The sequence below is a fragment of the Elephas maximus genome, chromosome 2, assembly GCF_024166365.1.
Source record: "Elephas maximus indicus isolate mEleMax1 chromosome 2, mEleMax1 primary haplotype, whole genome shotgun sequence".
Taxonomy (NCBI): Eukaryota; Metazoa; Chordata; class Mammalia; order Proboscidea; family Elephantidae; genus Elephas; species Elephas maximus.
Window position 1 is genome coordinate 117,928,276 of NC_064820.1, and position 20,273 is coordinate 117,948,548.

The 20,273-nt window shown below is 36.4% G+C and overlaps 1 protein-coding gene across 9 annotated transcripts in view; it reads left to right on the plus strand.

Annotated features, from left to right (window-relative positions):
* Positions 1-20,273, plus strand: part of FER (FER tyrosine kinase) — a 477,482-nt gene that overhangs the window by 22,261 nt on the left and 434,948 nt on the right. For 5 of the 9 annotated variants that reach the window (XM_049857743.1, XM_049857800.1, XM_049857806.1 and 2 more), the window contains exon 2: positions 1,539-1,680. The exons of 1 other annotated variant lie outside the window; for it this stretch is intronic. The gene's annotated coding sequence lies outside the window, so the exon portion shown is untranslated. Of the gene's footprint in view, positions 1-1,538; positions 1,681-3,474; positions 3,859-18,322; positions 18,414-20,273 lie in introns of those variants that run through there. 3 more of the 9 variants (XM_049857769.1, XM_049857753.1, XM_049857777.1) reach the window with 3 other exon arrangements.

Genomic DNA, 20,273 nt, shown 5'->3' on the forward strand with positions numbered 1-20,273 from the left:
AAGATAAGTATCAAAAGAGAAGTCATGTCTAAAATTTTCATATATAATAAGATTTTATGTCATGAATTTTATCATGTAACAACTCTTGAGAAGACCACGTTTATACCAGAATGTACAAATCAGAGAAAGCTGTAACTCACCTTGGAATTTCATTCATTCAGTAGTTATTTATTTGGAACCCTGGTCGCATAGTGGTTAAGAGCTCGGTTGCTAACCAAGAGATCAGCAGTTCAAATCCACCAGGTGCTCTTTGGAAACTCTGTGGGGCAGTTCTGCTCTGTCCTGTAGGGTTGCTATGAGTCAGAACCAACTCAGTGGCAGCTAACAATGATGACAACAAGTATGTGGTGCAAACAACTACTAGCTGAAAGGTTGGTGGTTCAAACTCACCTAGAGGTGCCTCGGGACACAGGCCTGGCATTCTGCTTCTCAAAGGTCACAACTTTGAAAATCCTTTGGAGCAGTTCTACTCTGAACACATGGGATTGCCATGAGTTGGAATCAACTCAGTGACAACTAACAACACAACAATGTTCCAGGTGTTGTGCAGCATGCTGGCTATATTAAGATAAAACCCCTTTCCTCAATCATCTTTTATGAAAGAAGAGTGATGTAATAATTCTAGCATTGGGAATTTGCTAGGTTGCCGTATCTAGAAGGGAATACAAAAACTTATCTGGGACAAAGAAGAAACCTTTTGGAAATGGGTAAAAAGCTTAGAAAACTAGTTGACTTGGAGAGCATACTGTGTTTAGTCAGCTTCCTGACCAGAAGGAAAGGAGTAATCTTATTGTTAACATCTATGAAATATCATCTGAATCATGTGAAAGTCAAGGAAGTAGGGGAAACAGAATTGGGCAAATGAAAAAGAAGAGCTTGAAAGAAGAGGACAGCTTATTATAAATAGAGATTAGAAATATTAGGGCATGGGGCAGAAAAATGAGAAACTGAGACAGGGCTATAAACTGTGTAGAGTGAGTCAGTGGTAAAGAAGAGAGCCAGTGACCAAGAAACATCTTAGAAGAGGGAGAAAAGCCAATACAAGGGCCATACTTTGGTATACTAAAGCCTGTTAGATAGAAGAAAGTTACTCAGTGTTTGCCAGGAGAATCCTTCACAAACTTCCTTCAGCTTTTCAAAAATCTTTTCTCACGTAATTAACTACTCCTTTTTTTTTAGGCTGTAAGAACATTTTAACAAGTTTATTCATTTGCTTCTTCTGTTGTGCTTAAAACTTGAAGGTAGTTTCTTGTGAAAATGGAGAAAAACATGAATTATCTCTTCAAAAAATTGAGGGAACAGGTTAGGGGAGAAGATCAAATACTTCTCACATTGTGAAACTTGTGAAAAGAAAGGGGAGGGAGTAATAAGGGGATAGGAAAGTAAGTGAGGTAAGTGTAGCGTTCTCATTCTTAATCTTTGTTAAAGTGGTAAACCCTCACCGTGAATTTCCAGTAATATCCTGTTAAATTTCACGTATACACTTTACCTCTTTCTCTGTAGTGAACAGGTCTAACTCCTTGAATTTCTTCTTGCAGCTCATGTTTTCTGGCTAGACCTGTGATCATTCCTGTGAGACTTCACTGCACGTTTTCTGGTCTTCCTCATCCCTAATGTGTAATACCACAACATGGACCTGCTACTTTAGCTAAGTTATGACCAGCAATGAATAGTAGCAAGGTAGGATTATGTTACTCTTCTTGGTAAAAAAAAAAAAAATTTCTTGTCTCTGCAACAGTTTTTACTTGTCTTGATTTTGTAGTGTTCTTTATGTTAGATTATTCTCTAACGTTTTCTATTTGTTATTTCTTTTTTTGCTTGTCATTTATCCTTCTGAATTTTACCTCATCTGTGATGTAATTTTTTTAACTAACACTTATAATCAGCAGAATCCCAATCTATATATCTCTTCCCCAATCTGTGTGCCCACCAGTCCTGTATTTTCCACTGCCTGCCACCAAACTCAACTTACCTTATTTTTCTTCTCAAATATTTGCTTCTCCTTCTGGTTTCTATATTTCAGTTAGTACCATTATTATTCCTATTGTTTAAGTTCTATATTGTATAATATAATATAGTTATATATTCTTTGCTATTTCATTCATTTATCTATTGTACAGTGAGGGGCTTGCTAAAGGGAGCCTTGGTTGTGTAGTGGTTAAATGCTCAGCTGCTAACTGAAAGGTCAGCAGTTCGAACCCACCAGCTGCTCCACGGGAGAAAGATGTGGCAGTCTGCTTCCATAAAGATTTACAACCTTGGAAACCCTATGGGGCAGTTCTACTTTGTCCGATAGGGTCACTGTAGTTGGAATCAACTCCAGGGCAATGGGTTTGGTGATAGGCTTCTACCAAGTTTCAGACACTGTGCTGGCTTCTGGGGACACAGTGATGAGTAAGCTAGATGTCCTTTCTTCATAACTTATATTCTAGAAAAGACAGGTTAAAAGATAAGCTGATAAAATAATTGTGAAGTATGGTAGATTTTTTGAAAGAAAAAATTTGGAGATGAGGAGGTAAGGGCTCCTTTAGGTAGGATGGTCAGAAAAGGATCCTCTGAAGAGTTGCCATTTAAGATGAAATTTACTATATAAAAAGGAGCTACTTAAAGAGTATGTGTTGTGTGTTGTATGTATGGGATATATGTGCCTGTTTGGTGGAGGAAACATTCCCGTTAGAAGGAATAATGAGTGTAAAGATCCTGAAGGAGGAAAGAGCTTGATGAATTTGAGGAACAGGAAAAAAACAAATAAACAAAAAAGACAGTGTGACTGACTTGGTAAGGGGGCAGAGGAAGAGGTTACAGAAATATTTAGGACCAAATCATGCAGGGCTTTGATGGGTTTAACAAGAAGTTTGTATTTTATTCAAAATGGTATTATTGTAGTTTGCTGTGTAAGGAATGGACTGGCTGGGGCAGAAGTGAAAGCTGCTAGTTTTCCAAGCTTAGGTGAGAGATAGTGGTGGTCTGAGCTAAAGGTCCTAGCAACAAGAGATGCTTTTTTTTTTTTGAGTCAGAATTCTTGGAACTTGTGGATAGTTTGGGTGTGGAAGAGAAGAAAGAACATACTCAAGGATTCCTCTAAGATTTCTGGCTTTTGAGTAAATATGAGGATGCCAGCATCATGCACAGAAACCTTTCAGAAAACTATCCTCCCCATTATCTGAAGGATTGCTTATTTTACCAAAATTAATTATAATGCTAGAAATAACATTAGTGCAGAAAATAAAAACATCTGGCAAATTTGTATAGAGTACTGGTTAATATTTTGTTTTACCTTCCCCCCCCCAAAATTTAGTTTTTTAGGACTTTTAATTAATTATGAATTTAATTTCATATGACTTCAGAATCATTCTGGAAGTGAAATCAATTGAGCTATTTTTTACATGGAGTTTTAAGACTCCCCTCTCTTGTGAGTGCTAATGCATTCTCTCTTATGTTCTAATTTTTTTTTTTAATGTTATTGTGTTTTAGGTGAAAGTCTACAGCACAAATTAGTTTTTCATTAAAAAAAAATTATGCACAGATTGTTTTGTGAGATTAGTTGCAATCCCCACAATGTGTCAGCACTCTTCTGCTTTCCCTTTCCACTCTGGGTTCTCCCTGTCCATTCATCCAGTTTTCCTGTCCTGTCCTGTCCTGTCCTGTCCTGCCGTCTCACCTTTGCTTTTGGGCAGGCGTTGCCTATTTGGTCTCGCATGCTTGATTGAAACTGAGAAGCATGTTCCTTGCATGTGTTATTGTTTGTTTTAAAGGCCTGTCTAATCTTTGGTTGAAAGGTGGACTTCAGGAGTAGCTTCAGTTCTGAGGTGACAGGGTGTCTGGAGGCCACAGTCTCCTCTAATCTCTGTTAGACCGGTAAGTCTGGTCTTTTTTTGTGAATTTGAATTTTGTTCTACAGTTTTCTCCTACTCTGTCTGGGACCCGCTATTGTGATCCCTGTCAGAGTGGTCAGTGGTGGTAGCCAGGTATGATCTAGTTCTGGGATCAGGCTGGTGGAGGCTGTGGTTCATACAGTCCATTAGTCCTTTGGACTAATATTTTCCTTGTGTCATTGGCTTTTTTCCTTCTCCTTTGCTCTGCACGGGATGTGACCAATAGATGTCTTAGATGGCCGCTCACAAGCTTTTAAGACCCCAGGTGCTACTCACCAAAGTACAGTGTGGAACATTTTCTTTGTGAACTATGTTATGCCAATTGACCTAGATGTTCCCCAAGACCATGGTCCCCAGTCCTCAGCCCCAGTAACTCAGTCCCCCAAGGTGTTTGGATGTGCATGGGAGGCTTCTGTGACTTTGCCTTGATCAAGTTGTGTTTGAAAAAAAAAAAAATGTTTTGTGGTAAAAAATATGTATAACAAATTTTGCCATCTTATCCACTTTTAAGTGTACAGTTCAATGGAATGAATTAAATTCACAATGTAGTGCAACTACCACCACTATGTATTTCCAAAAGTTTTTCATTGCCCCCAGCAGAAACTCATTCCTGGGTAAGCAATAACTTCCCATTCCTTCTGCTCCCAGCTCCTGGTAACCCCTAATCTACTTTTGTTTTTATGTATTTGCCTATTGTAGATATTTCATATGAGTGGGATCATATGATGTTTGTCCACTGTGTCTGACTTACTTCACTCAGCATGATTTTAGGGTTCATCCATGTTGTAGCATTTACTTGTTTATTATAATTGTAGAGACCTTTTTTCCTCTTTATAGTTGAATGTTTTTCATTTGTATGTATATACCACATTTTTGTTTATCTATTCATTTGTGTATGGACATTTAGGTTGTTTCTTCCTTTTGGCTGATGTGGTAATTCTGCAGTGAACATTGGTGTGCATGTATCTGTTTGTGTCCCTACTTTCAGTTCTTTTGAGAAAAAGAGATAATTCTTTTAACATTTTTTCAGTTAGTCTTAAATCTTCCCAGAGTGTTAACCAAAGTTCTGATATGTAATTTTGTTGTTATTTTGTTTTGGAGATCCTGTGGTATATACCATTAGATACATACTAACTTCACTGGAAAGAATCCAGCTTGTCTGAAATTCTGGGAGGTTCATTTATTATCTTTTTGGTTTTGTGGCTTTATCAGAGCATATTTGTATTTGGCCTTTTAGAATTGATATTTTAATAGAAACTGAAATAGAATAGACATTTTAAAAATTCCAACTATGTATTACTTATTTCTTCTAAGCCAATTAATTGTCCTACTCTCTTGTTTTTTGTTTGAAAACATTTTAAGATGTTTTCTGAAAAGAGAGAAAGTATTTATTGTTTGTGTTCTGTGTGCCAGGCATTTGGCTAGTCATTTTAAATAGTTTATTTTATTTTATTCTTTCAACAGTTGTATGAGCTTTCTATTTGCATATGCTTATCTTATGAGTTTCAGAGCAATTAATGAACATTTCGGTTGTTTCCTTTGTGACTGTTGTGACTAGTACTGCTGTGAATGTTTGTGTGCAAGTTTTTGAGTATCTATTTTCAATTCTGTTGTATATATACCTAGGAGTGGAATTGCTGGGTCATAAGGTAGATCTCTGTTTATTTTTTTAGAAACTCTGAATTGTTTTTGACAGTGGCTTAACCATTTTACATTTTCATCAGCAATCTACAAGGGTTCCAATTTCTTTCCTTCCTTGCTTCCTTCCTTCTTCCCCCGCTCCGTCCTTCCCTCTCCTCCCTCCTCTACTCCTCCTCTTTCTTTTTTAATATTATAGTCATTCGAGTTGGTGTGAAGTGGTATCTTATTGTGGTTTTGATTTGCATTTCCCTAATGACAAGTGGGGAGCCCTGGTTGTGCAGGGGTTAATTAAAGCGCTTTGCTGTGTACTGAAAGGTCAGCAGTTTGAACATACCAGCTGCTCTTCAGGAGAAAGCTGTGGCACTCCTGTCCCATAGGTAAAGATTTACAGCCTTGGAAACCCTATAGGGCAGCTCTACTCTGTTCTGTAGGGTCCCTATGATTCAGACTCAGCTCGAAGAGAAGGGGTCAATGACAAGTGATGTTGAATATCTTTTTGTGTGCTTGTTGGCCACTTGTGTATTTTCTTTGGAGAAATGTATTCAAGTGCCTTGTCCATTTTTAATTGGGTTGATTGTCTTTCTGTTGATGAGCTGCAGTAGATCTTTATATATTCTCAACTGTAGACCCTTTTCAGGGGTTGTCTTTTTAATCTCTTGACAGTGTCCTTTGATATACAAAAGTTACTCATTTCAGTGAAGTCTCTTTCATGTATTTTTACTTCGTTGCTTGTGCTTTTGGTTTCATAAGAATCTATTGCCAAATCCAAGGTAGTGATGATTTATAGTTTTAGCTCTTATGTTTAGTTCCCTATTGGCATTTTAAGTCAATTTTTATATACGGTGTGAAGTAGAGGTCCAACATCATTCTTCTGCATATGGATGTCCTGTCATCCCAGCACTGTCTGCTGAATAGACTGCATTTTCCTCATTGAGTGTTCTTGGAACACTTGTCAAAAATCATTCACTCTAGATGTATGGGCTTATTTTCGGACTCTCAGTTCTACTCCATTGATCCGTGTCTATATCTGTCCTGATGCCCAGGATAGCTATGTAATAAGTGCTGAAATTGGGAAGTACAAATTTTCCAACTTTGCTTTTCTTTTTCAAGATTCTTCAGCTGTTCCAGATCACTTGCAATTTCCTGTGAGTTTTAAGGTCAGCTTTTCCACTCTGCAAAATGACCACTGGGATTTTGATAGGAATTTTGTTGGATCTGTAGATCACTTTGGGTAGTACTGCCATCTTAACAATATTAAATCCTCAAATTCATGAATATGAGATTTAAAAAAATTTCTGTAAGTCTTTAATTTCTTGCAGCGATGTGTTAGAGTTTGCAGTGCATAGTCTTGCACCTCCTTGGCTAAATTTATTCCTGAGTATTTTATTGTTTTGGGGGCTATTGTAGTTGGAATTATTTTCTGAATTTCCTTTTCAGAAATACAACTGATTTTTGCATGTTCGTCTTCTATCCTGTGGCTTTGCTGAATTAGTTTATTGTCGGTAAGAGTTTTTCTGTGTATTCTTCAGGATTTTCAGTATATAAAATTATGTTATCTGGATATAGTGGTAGTTTTATTTCTTTGGTTCCAATTTGGATGCCTTTGATTCCTTTTTTGTTGCCAAATCCCCTGGATAGAACTTCCAGTGCAATGTAAAATAGATGTGCTGAAAATGGGTATCCTGTCTTGGTCCTGATCTTAGAAGAAAATCTTTCACTCTTTCACTGTTGAGTATAATGTTAGCTGTGGGTTTTTTATAAATGCCTTTTATCATGTTGTGGAAGTTTCCTTCTGTTCCTAATTTGTTGTGTGTTTTTATGTGAAAGGGTGTTGGATTTTTCAAATGCTTTTTCTGTATCAATTGAGATGATCATTTTTTTTCTTTGTTCTATTAATGTGATTTATTATAACATCAATTGAATTTTGTGTCTTGAATCACCATTGCATTTATGGGATAAATACTACTTGGTCATGGCATATAATCTTATACAGTGCTGGATTTGGTTTGGTAGTATTTTGTTGAGAATTTTTCTATCTATATTCATAAGGGATATTGGTCTTTAGTTTTCTTTTTTTGTGATGCCATTATCTGGCTTTGATATCAGGGTCATGTTGATCTCATAGAATGAGTTAGTAAGTGTTTCCTCTTATTATTATAGTCTTCTATTTTTTGGAAGAGTTCGAGAAGGATTGGTGTTAATTCTTCTTTAAATGCTTGGTAGAATTTACCAGCAAAGCCATCTGGTCCCGGGATTTTCTGTTAATAACTTTTTGTTTACTGATTCAGTGTCTCTATTTTTTATAAAACCAGTAGTCATCTAGTCGAGTCTAACTCATGGCGACCTCCTGTGTCAGAGTAGAAGTGTGCTCCACAGGGTTTTCAATGGCTTATTTTTTGGAAGTAGATCGCCAGACTTTTCTTCTGAGGTACCTCCTGGTGGGCTTAAACTACCAACCTTTTGGTTAGTAGCCAAGTGCATTTACAGTTTGTACCACCCAGGGACTCACTATTTGTTATAGGTCTGTTGAAATTTTCTGCTTCTTGAGTTAGTTGGTAGTTTGTGTCCTTCTAGGAATTTGTCCATTTCATCTGAGTTACCTAATTTGTTGGTATATATTTGTTCATAGTATTCTCTTATAATCCTTTTTTTTTTTTCTGGTGTCAGTATGGTTGTAGCAATGAATGTCCTCACTTTCATTTTTGATTTTAGTGATTTGAGGTTTTTCTTTTTCACTTGGTCAGCCTAACTAAAGATTTGGCAGTTTTATTGGTCTTTTCAAAGAACCAGCTTTGACTTTGTTGATTCTATTATTTTTTTTTTGTTTTTCTCCACTCTAATTTTTATTATTTTCTTCTTTCTCCTGGCTTGGAGTTTAGTTTGTTCTTCTTTTTTTTAGTTCCTTAAACTGTAGACTTACTGAGTTGGGATCTTTTTAATTGTAGGTGTTTACAGCTATAAATTTCCCTCTGTGCGCTGCCTTTTCAAAAAATTAAATACCATAATTTTGGTATGTTGTGCTTTTGTTATCATTCATCTTAAAGTGTTTTCTAAGTTCACCTGTTATTTCTTTTTGACCAAACGGTTGTTTATGTGTGTGTTTTTTAATTTCCATGTATTTCTGAATTTTCCAGGTTTCTGTCTGTTCTTCTAGTTTTATTCCATTGTGGCCAAAGAAGATACTTTGTATGAAGTTAGTTTTTAAAAATAACTTATTGAGTATTTTTTTTTTTTTTCTTTGCCTAGCTGTGGTCCATCCTGGAGAATTTTTTATATGTGCTTGAGAATTGTATTCTGCTGTCGCTGGGGATAGTGGTTTGTAAATGTCTCTGTGCTCTAGTTGATTTATAGTTTTGCTGAATCCTCTGTTTCCTTTTGATCACCTGTCTAGCTGATCTATTACTGAAAGCAGCGTGTTGAAGTTTTCAAATATAGTAGCACTGTTTATTTCTCTGTTCAATTCTGTCAATTTTTGCATCATATATTTTTTGCTGTGCTGTTAGGTGAGTACATGTTTATAATTGTTAAATGTTTTTGATGGATTGACCTATTTATTAGTTCAGGTAGTCCCCAGTTTACGATGAGGTTCTGTCCTGATGACTCTGTCATAAGTCGGTTCTGATGTATATTGAATACCTCATTTTTTTTAGTTTTCATTATGATTGCCTTTTATTATGAGTATCTTCATAAATCAAATCTTTATTTGTCTTTAGGGGTTGGGAACATTACATATAAACTTACAGATATATTTTAATACATACGTAAAGAAAACCAAACCCACTGCTGTTGAGTCAATTCCGACTTGTAGCGACGCGGTAGGACAGAGTATAACTGCCCCGTAGGGTTTCTAAGGCTGTGAATCTTTACCAAAGCAGACTGCCACTTCTTTCTTCCATGGGGTGGCTTGTGGGTTCAAACCACTGACCTTTTGGTTAGCAACTGAGTGCTTTAAAAAATACGTAAATCAAAAACGTACTCTGATGATGAGGAAGAATCGGATGACATTGGCATTTTGTCAGTTGTGGTAATATAACTCCACTTGTGGAAGCCTCTGGATCATCTGGATTATCCCTGGGAATGGGGATGGTGTTTCTGGTCAGAAAATTAGCGAGAGTTGTCTGTATGGTCCTTTTCTCTTTTTCTTCATATATTTCATGGTAACATCTCACTGTTACTTGAATATTTTAAAGTCTTTTCCTTAGTAATTAAACTGGGAATTACATTTAACATCTTAACTTTATAACAATTAAGTTTGGATCAATACCGCCTTAGTTTCAATAGTATACAAAAACTCTGCTCCTTTAAAGCCTTGCCCCCCCATTAATTTTGTTTTTGCCACAAATTAAATTTTTATACATTGTGTGTCCATTAAAATAGATTTATAATTATTTTATACATTTTAGAATTATATTTGAAAAAAAACAAGATTTACAAGACAAAAATGCAATACTCCTGGCTTATGTATTTAACTATGTAGCTACCTTTGTTGTTTTGTAGCACAAATATACCACAAGTGGGTGGCTTTAAGAAGAGAAATTAATTTTTTCACAGTTCTGAAGAATAAAAGTCTAAATCAGAATCCTGGCCGTGTCAATTCATTCTTTGTTGGTGGCCCTGGATGTATGTCTTCCCCAACATGTGCCTGTGTCCATGTCTGATCTGCTCCTTTTATAACTCAGAAGTGATTAGGTTTAGGATATATCCTATATTGATGAGGCGTCATTGACATAAAAAAGAAAACCCTATTTCCAAACAGGATTACATCCACAGGAATAGAAGTTAAGATTCTAACACATATTTTGAGGGGACACAATTCAGTCTATAACACTGTTCTTTATTTCTTTGTATGGCTTGAAGTCATTATTTAATATTCTTCCATTTCATCCTGAAAGACAACCTTTAGCATATCTTGTATGACAGGTCTACTAGCAACAAATTTCCGTGGCTTTTGTTTTTCTTGGAGTTTCTTAATTTCTTTTCAGTTTTAGTTTTGCTGGATATAGGATTCTTGGTTGGCAGTTTTTTTCTTTCAGCACTTTAAATATGTTATCCCATTGCTTTTAGGCCTCCATGATTTCTATAAATCTTATTAAACATCTCTTGATATGATGAGACAGTTCTCCCTCGTTGGTTTCAAGATTCTCTTTTTATCTTGGCTTTTGAGAATTTACTATAATGTATTTCAGTGTTGATCACTTTGAGTTTATCTTGCTTGGAGTTCATTGAGCTTCTTGGATATGTAGATTCATGTCTTTGATCAAATTTGGGAAGTTGTCAGGCATTATTTCTTCAAATATTCTTTCTGCATTTTTTTTTTTTTTCCTCTCTCTTCTCCTTCTGAGATACCTATAATGTGTATGCTGGTCTGCTTGATGGAGTCTCACAGGCCTGTTAGGCTCTCTTCATTTTTCTTCATTGTTTTTCTTTCTGCACCTTAGATTGAATAATCCTATTTCACCTATCTTTAAGTTTTTGATTCTTTCTTCTGCTTGCTGAAATACTGTTGTATCTCTCTAGTAAATCTGCCATTTTAGTTATTATCCTTTTCCTCCAGAATCTCTATTTGATTCCTTCTTGTAATTTCTATCTATTCATTTATAGTCTGTGTTTTTTAGGACATTATTCCCCTGATTTTCTTTACTTCTTTGTCCATGGTTTTTCTTCAGCTGTGAGCATATTTAGGACAGCTAATTTGAAAGCTTTATCTGGTAAGTCAAACGCCTGGACTTCCTCGTAAAGAGTTTCTGCTTTTTTTCTTCCTGTGAATTGGCCAGACTTGCTTTTTTTTTATTCCTTATAATTTTATGTTGAAAAGTGGACATTTTGAATATTATAATGTGGCAATTGTGGACATCAGATTTTTTTCCCCCTTTTTTGGCTTTTTTGTTACTGCTCGCTATGTGTTGCTGTAGTTTGCTTGTTCAGTGAGTGTTTTGTAAAGTCTGTATTCTTTATTGTCTGTGTCCCCTGAAGTCTTGTTTCATTAATTTGGAGGCCTGCTAGTGTTTTGACAGTTTCTTTAAATCCCTGGAGCCAACAAAAGAAACAAAACAAAAAAACACTCTTCCAGTCTTTTCGAATTGGCTTTGTATTGGTATTTCTTCAACATTTACCCAGGCCATTTACCTGAAAGTCAGCCATGGGTGAAAGGTGAGGGTCTTATTGAACTCTTTTTGGAGCATGCATCTAACCCTGGGGGCGTATGTGCCCTTCTTGATTTTTGGGTACGTGTGGAAGCTTTAGCAAGCCTTTATTCCCCTGTATGTCTTTTTTTAAACTTCCTTCTTCCCAGACTTTTCAGTCTCTATTGCTTGTCCCATGTATGGTTCATTGTCTCTGTCTGCTGTGACAAATACTTGTGCCTTTAAATGCTTTTGACAAAAGCTACCCAGGAAGCCACCCCAGCCACAAAAACACTCTCAGTTGGGAAAAACAAAGGCAAGTCCTTGCACCAGTCTTTCAGGGAGCCACCAAACAGGTTGAAATGGATGACCATAATAGTTTGAGAATGGGATCCATATTGCTCCCTCTGGGACAAGCAGCCTATGCCAGGAGTATGAACAGTAGGTGCTCATGGCTGCCACAAATCTTGGGGTTGGATAAGGTAAGTGAGCAATTTAAAACACTAAGTGCTTTTTTACTGCAAAGCAGCAGCTTTTTTCTTCACCCAGCCTTCCTTAGTTTGTACGTTTTTGTTAAGCTCATTAGTTGCTTTGTAGAGAGACAGAGATCTGGAGTTCCCCGCTCCTCCATTTTCAGTAACATTACTCCTCAATTGTCTTTTTTTTTCTTTTCTCTTTTGCAGCTATTTTGTTATAATCAGAATACAAATAAGTTCCTCATGTTTCATTTGATTAATATAAAGAAATGCCTTCCTGAAAATTATTCTTTCCATTATCTACAAGATTGATTATGTTATAGAAAAGGGAATTAATTATAATCCTAGAAATATGTATGTCTCTAAAGTCTGTTTTAGAACAATATCATTAGTATCACACGCAAGCAAAATTTTGCTGAAGATCATTCAAAAACGGCTGCAGCAGTGTATCGACCAGGAACTGCCAGAAATTCAAGCCAGTTTCAGAAGAGGACGTAGAACCAGGGATATCATTGCTGATGTCAGCTGGATCCTGGCTGAAAGCAGAGAATACCGGAAGGATGTTCACCTCTGTTTTATTGACTACACAAGGGCATTCGACTGTGTGGATCATAACAAATTACGGATAACATTGCGAAGAATGGGAATTCCAGAACACTTAATTGTGCTCATGAGGAACCTTTACATAGATCAAGAGGCGGTTGTTCATACAGAACAAGGGGATACTGATTGGTTTAAAGTCAGGAGAGGTGTGCGTCAGGGTTGTATTCTTTCACCATACCTATTCAATCTGTATGCTGAGCAAATAACACGAGAAACTGGACTATATGAAGAAGAATGAGGCATCAGGATTGGAGGAAGAGTTGTTAACAACCTGCGTTATGCAGATGACACAACCTTGCTTGCTGAAAGTGAAGAGGACTTGAAGCACTTAGTAATGAAGATCAAAGACCACACAGCCTTCAGTATGGATTCCACCTCAACATAAAGAAAACAAAAATCCTCCCAGCTGGACCAATGAGCAACATCATGATAAACGGAGAAAAGATTGAAGTTGTCAAGGATTTCATTTTACTTGGATCCACAATCAACAGCCGTGGAAACAGCAGTCAAGAAATCAAAAGACACATTGCACTGGGTAAATCTGCTGCAAAGGACCTTTTTAAAGTGTTGAAGAGCAAAGATGTCACCCTGAAGACTAAGGTGCACCTGACACAAGCTGTGGTATTTTCAGTCGTGTCATATGTATGTGAAAGCTGGACAATGAATAAGGAAGACGAAGAAGAATTGACGCCTTTGAATTGTGGTATTGGTGAAGAATATTGAATATACCATGGACTGCCAGAAGAACGAACAAATCTGTCTTAGAAGAAGTACAACCAGAATGCTCCTTAGAAGCAAGGATGGCGAGACTGCGTCTTACATACTTTGGACATGTTGTTAGGAGGCATCAGTCCCTGGAGGAGGATATCATGCTTGGCAGAGTACAGGGTCAGCCAAAAAAAGGAAGACCCTCAACGAGGTGTATTTACACAGTGGCTGCAACAACGAGCTCAAGCATAACAACGATTGTAAGGATGTCACAGGACCGGGTAGTGTTACGTTCTGTTGTGCATGGGGCCGCTATGAGTTGGAACCAACTCCATGGCACCTAACAACAGCAGTCTCTTTTAATTAATTCCTTTCTCTCTTTTTCTTGCCATTTGTATGTTGAAGAAAATGGCTCATTTGTTCTGTAGTATTTCCCTCATCCTGGATTTCGCTAATTGAATTCCTTTTGTGCTCTTTAACTTGTTTCTCTATTGCCTGTATTTCCTTTTAAATTGGTAGTTATATTTAGAGATTTGATCAAATTCAGGTTTGGTTTTTATGAGAATAGTCACAGATTATTGCTGTAAACATCCTATTGCATCACATCAGGAGCCATATGTGGTTGTCTGTCTTTTTTGATAGTGTAATTGATTATTGAGTTCAAGGTCAAATGTTATGAGCTTCATTCATCTAGTATAAAGTTTCCCATCACTCTTTTACCTGATGATTTTAACAGCCATTGATGATCATTTCCTAGATTTATTATTTCATTAGGGCTTGCAAAATGGTGATATTCTAATTCTATAACACTTTCTGCATTCATTAGCAGGAATTCTTTCATAAAGAAGATTTTTTTCTGTCATCATCTCTTTGGTTCTCCTGAAATTAAATTCTTAAGAAATACAGGGTAAATGATTTTTTTCCGTTTATGTTTTAATTTTCAGAATTATGAATAGGTTGTTCCAGAAACCCCCAGTAGTGAGCAATGAAACTTTTTTTATAAGTATCATTAGGAACTCATGAATATTTTTTATATTTGACTTGTTTTAATCTACTGTAGACATTCTTTTTGTTGGTCAAATTTTCCCTTTTTTGAAAGTTTCAAATTAATTCATGATTGCTCTTGTTTTATTTGAATATGACCCTAGTAGTCTTTGACAGGTTTGTTGTCTTCTAACCTGAGGAGATGTCCCAGGCTCATCTTGTACCTTTTTGAGCCGTATCTGGACTTAACCGTTTATTAAAGGATACCGCCTCCTAATAAAGCCCTGACCTTTATTAGACTGCTCTATGTTCTGGACAAGAGACTATTTTCCAGTATCTGTATATCTTGCCCTTTACTTCCATTTTCAAGGAAATTAAAAAAAAAAAATCCCTGGATAATTGTTAACCAATTGCGATTTATATGTTAGGATAATGACTTTGTGAGCACAAATAAAACAAAATCCAAACCTTCTTATTATTTATTGAAAAATGAAAACTATATTACTCTTATTCATAGTTAAACATGTGATATTCTCCACTTCATTGGTGATCCTATACTGGCTTAGTTAGTCTCCTGAGTCATTAAAATGTATTTATGATAACCATATAGATATAGTTGGAATCATGGTGGTGCAGTGATTAAGTGTTTGGCTGATAACCAAGAGGTCGGCAGTTTGAATCCACCAGCCACTCCTTGGAAACTCTATGGGGCAGTTCTACTCGGTCCTATAGTGTTGCTATGGGTTGGAGTCAACTCGACAACAATAGGTATATTGATACAGTCTTTTCAACAATTACAACGTATATTATGTAGGACTTTTTCATAAATCATGTTTGATTTCTCTTTTTTGACTATACCTCTAATTTAGTGTAATGATTCAATGTTTTGATTGTTTTTCTAAATTAAAAGATGTTTCATGCTCACACTTTTTGATGGTACAATATAAATTTTGCTTGTTTTATTTGGGATGTAGTTGTACCATTAAGCTTGTATTTGAATAAAATACCGAAGGTATTTCTAGTAAGTTAGTCATTAGAAAAATCCTTCTGTTAGTTCAGTTTTTAAAATAAAATATTAAATGCTTAAATTTGTGTATTTGGAAATATTGACATATAGGTTGCATTTGTAATTTTTTAAAAGCAGAACTCTCAACTATGAATAGAAGACAAAAAATTCTTGAATGCTGTCTTCCTTTAAGGAAAGTTCATGATACTATTTTCAGAGATAAGGAAGCTTTGATTAGGCAGTTAAAATAGCTTTTAAACTACCTTAAAAACATATTTTGAAACTTGCTGTTTGCTGTGAATAACTTTTTGGCATGTAATGTCGAAGTCAAAAGGCATGGCAAGAAATCTTGATGTATGGCTATCAGGGAATACTGCTGGCCTTAGAAAGGTAATAGCAAGACACCCCCAGGTTTGGGTCAGGAAGAAGAATTATAGGGAAAGCTAGATGACTTAAAGTTGCCTGAATTTTACCTTCGCTTTTTAGGGTTATTTTTCTTCAGCTAATGATGCCAGCATCACATTTTGTCCAGATTTCCCCTTGTAACTTTGATCTGAATATGGGAAATATACCCTTCTTTTGTTCCCCAAACATAGCTAAAAGAGGCTAGAGCTTTATAAAACACCAACAGGAAAACAAAGAATGTAAGAGAAATAAAACAGTATCGCAAAGTACCAAATGTTTTGTTCTGATTCCATGTTGGCTGCCTTGTTCCCAGGACTCATGAGGAACTTAAGAGAACATAACTATAACAATTTCTATCACTATCTACTTGCTCACGTTTCCACAATTAAATACCATATTAGTTAAATATTATATAGTCCCTGGCCTCTGTTGTCCCTGGGTGGCACACATGGTTTGTGTTTGACTATTAACCTAAAGATTGACATCTCAAACCCACCCAGCAGTGCTGTGGAAGAAATGTTTGTCAACCTGCTTCTGTAAAGTTATAGCCAAGAAAACCCTATGGGGCAGTTCTACTCTGTAACATATGGGTTGTCATGAGTTGGAATTCGCAATTTTGATAAGTGGTTGGTTCAATCTATGATCCACATTATTAGTAGCAAGAGGAGTTCTAGTCAGAAAGAGATGCCTTTCTTATGGCTAATGATTTTAGTGCCTCTCCCAGTTCTTCTCTACTCCCTTACTTTTTCTTACCTCTGTCTGTGGAATCTGATTTTTATCTTCTCAATCCTCAGTATTAAAAAAAGAGAGAGAGAGAGAAAACAAACTTGTTGGTGAGTCTTTTTTTCCTTTCTTTCTATTTTTGTATTATAAAACCAAAACACTTGTTATAAATATGCAAATTAGAGAGTCATAAAGTAGAAAGTCTCACTTTATTTTCAAGTCTCATTATTCAGAGCTAGCTGGTGTTATAAGTTTGATGGATATCAATGTGGACTTTTATAATATATATATATTCAAAAACACATGTTTATGTGCATATAGTTTTAAAAAATGGGATTATTGGATGCACATGCTTGCTTTTCCTACTTATTGTTTGCTTTTTACTTAGGCTCCATGTAGTTCCAAACTCTGTTTGATATAACTTATAACAGTAGAGGACAGACCAGTACAGAATAATAGGGGAAAACCAGAGTAATTGCATGAATGGGAGAGATAAAATTTAAAAAGCTCAGGCTGAGGAGAATACTTGCTAGTTTTTATTGTTGATGCTTTTAAATTTAAAAGTGGCCTGTATTAACTCAAGTTTAATCTATATGAAGTTATAAAAGTAATCATTTTTCAAATGATGTGTTTGGAACTAAATGCTTGGGAGAGTAAACCTTTAAGATTTGTTGACCACACCTAGTTGTGTACACCTATAAACTGGGCATTGTTTGAGAAGCATGAGGATATAAACATGAAAAAGACACTTATTACTGAGGACTAAGTGACAAAATTTTAGAAATGGAGGACTGATTAGTGGTTGCCAGGGGTGAGGACAGGAGGGAAAGAGGCAGGTATAGCTACGAAAGGGCAACACCTTGTAGTGATAGAACTGTTCTTTTTGTTGATTGTGTCAATGCCAGTGTCCTGGTTATGATGTTGCACTATGGTTTTGTAAGATAAGTACTATAGATTGACCATGGGGAGAGGGAGAGGTACAGGATACATGTAATCTCTTTGTATTATTTCTTATAATTGTATGTGAATCTCCAGTTATTTCAAAATTAAAAGTTTAATTAAAAAAATAAAAAAAGAGGGAGCCCTGGTGGCGAGGGGTTAAGAGCTGCTAACCAAAAAGTCGTCAGTTTGATCCACCAGCTTTTCCTTGGAAACTGTCTCATATATGTCCGAATTGACTCGACGGCAATGAGTTTGGTTTGGTTTTGGATGATAAAGAGCAGAGGTAGAGAAGACTGCCTGAAGGAGGTGGCATGTGCACAGTCTTAAGTTACTAGTAAGAATTAAACCCAGTAAAAAAAAAAACTAGTAAGAATTAAACCCAGTAAAAAAAAACTAGTAAGAATTAAACCTGGTAAAAAAAAAAAAAAGCTGGGTATTAGATGGGTTTAAAAAAAAGGCTATGAAGAGTGAAGAAGGACTGAGTCAGAGCTGGAGGTTGGTAGGACACATGCAGTGAAAAGACAGAAAGGGGAATTCAGTTTATCAATTTAATATATGTAGGGAAAGAAGGGGGGCATATGTCACCATTTGCTTTAGACAGTCCTGTTGTCCTGGCATAGTTAAGAATAGCACCCCCTTTCACTCTTGAAAATATCCCAGTTTGGATGATAAATAATATGTTCGTTCTGGAAGGAAGATAGTCTAGGGTGAGCTGATAAATTTAGGGAAAATATCAGTCAGTAGATGGCTAGAAAGACTAGATATAATAGAGGTTAAGATGCCAGAAAGCTGGAAGATTATGGCCTAAAACTAGAATATTAAAATTTACCATTTCAGAGGTGAGACTCTTGGATTCAGGCTGTGGGCAATCGCAGATGGTAGTTGCAATGGTGTTGAATTGAAGGCCTTTGGAGAAGAAAAAGAGTACGTAAGTTAAAATTTCCATGGATGAAGGCAAGACCTGGGTTAGAGAATACAATTCCGGGGCAAGTGGGGGATTGAGAGGCAGATTTGCAAACAAGTAACGGCAAGGTAGGGTAGGACTTAGTAAAGCTGAACAGTGTAAATTTCAAAGGAGAAAAGAAGTTTGCATAAGATTGGAAGAGTAGTGATTTGGAAATGGTGTAAAGGAACTAGAATAACTTTGCTACCCTGCCCCCCCAGCCCTATAGATGTGAGTGGTTGAATGTAGGGAAGGTGTGGCCTCCATCTGAGAAGCAGGGGAACCAGGTTTCAGATAGGGTGAGAAGTTCCAGGGTAGAGATTTAGGGAAGTTTATTTACAAATTGAATGGGATTCTAGAGGACTCAATAGAAAAGATGGAGTAAAACAAATGGAGAAGAAAACAGAGTTGTAAGGGCATGATCCTAGAGAAAGGATGGGGTGGGAGTGGGGATTCGATGTTGTTAATTGCCCTTGAATTGCCTCCAACTCCTGGCAACCTTATGTATAACAGAATGAAACGTTGCCCAGGAAAAGTCTGAATTACATGTCCAAAAAAAGCCAAGGATGGAACTGACTTTTTTCTCCATGTTGTAAACATGGCACAAGGTTTTTGGAATTGATTGAACTAGTGTCTGATCTTGACTCCCTGAAGGGCAGTTCACTACAGGCTAGGGACTGGCTTTGGCTTAGTTCATTTGACTTGTAACTGATGAAAGTTTGTTGGCCACCATTCTGTTAGGGTATGCCTTTAATGAACCTATTTGAAAGTACAGATATGTATTTCAGAATTATTTTGACTTCTCCCCACATTGTTACTCCCTTTGAAAGAAGAAAATATATTTGGCTTTAATATAAAAGCTTAACTCTTTTATAATAATTGATCATCTAGAAGAGAAAAAGTTTAAACTGGTATCCAGATAATGATATTTTTAGAACTGTGGGGATGAAAAGTCCTATTCAGTAGTACCATAATTAATCTTTTTAACCTTTGTACTTCTGTTTTTCTTCAAATTTGCAATGTTTCATGAGTGTGTTCCTCAGTTTTCCAACCTCTGTACTCTTGTTGGAAACCCTGGTGGCGTAGTGGTTAAGAGCTACGGCTGTTTGAATCCACCAGGCGTTCTTAGAAACTGTGGGGCAGATCTACTCTGTTATACTCATAATCTTGTTAATGTTGAAACTTCTATGTAGAAAGTAACCCTCTTCTACCACTCACTCGTCCATGTTTTCTCTCGTACCCATGCTCTCTCTCATACTTTATTAATAATGACTGCTTTTTAATGTCTCTCTAAAGCCAGATACATTAAATACTTTATCTCGTCTAATCTCCATGACCATCCTGCAAAGTAGGTATTATTATTCCCATTTTTACAGATAAGAAAACTGACCTTGAGGAAGATAAATTAAAATGTACAGTTACACAGCTATTAATTAGAGTTAGGATTTGAACCTAGGGCTTTCTGCTTCCAAAGCCACCTCCTACATACACTTTTGGACACACACACACACACACACACACCCTTTCATAAGTGTTCCTCAAGGCTTATTACAGATGTTCCCTTCTTAATAAAGGTGTTTTGAGTCCCCTACTCAGCTGGCCCCTTCTTTACTCTGTGTCTCTGTAGCCCTTTGTATCTCATACTTTTATATTCTGTGAAGTTTTCCCTGACAGCCTCTCAGAATGTTGTGCATCCTTCCTTTGTATCCTCACTGGGCTTATAACCAGTGTATAGTTGTGCACATGTTGAATTATATGTCAATTATTTATTTATTTTTTCACATTTGTTCCCCCTAGTAGGTTGGTTTTTGAGACTTAGGATTGTATTTTATGCATCTTAGTGTT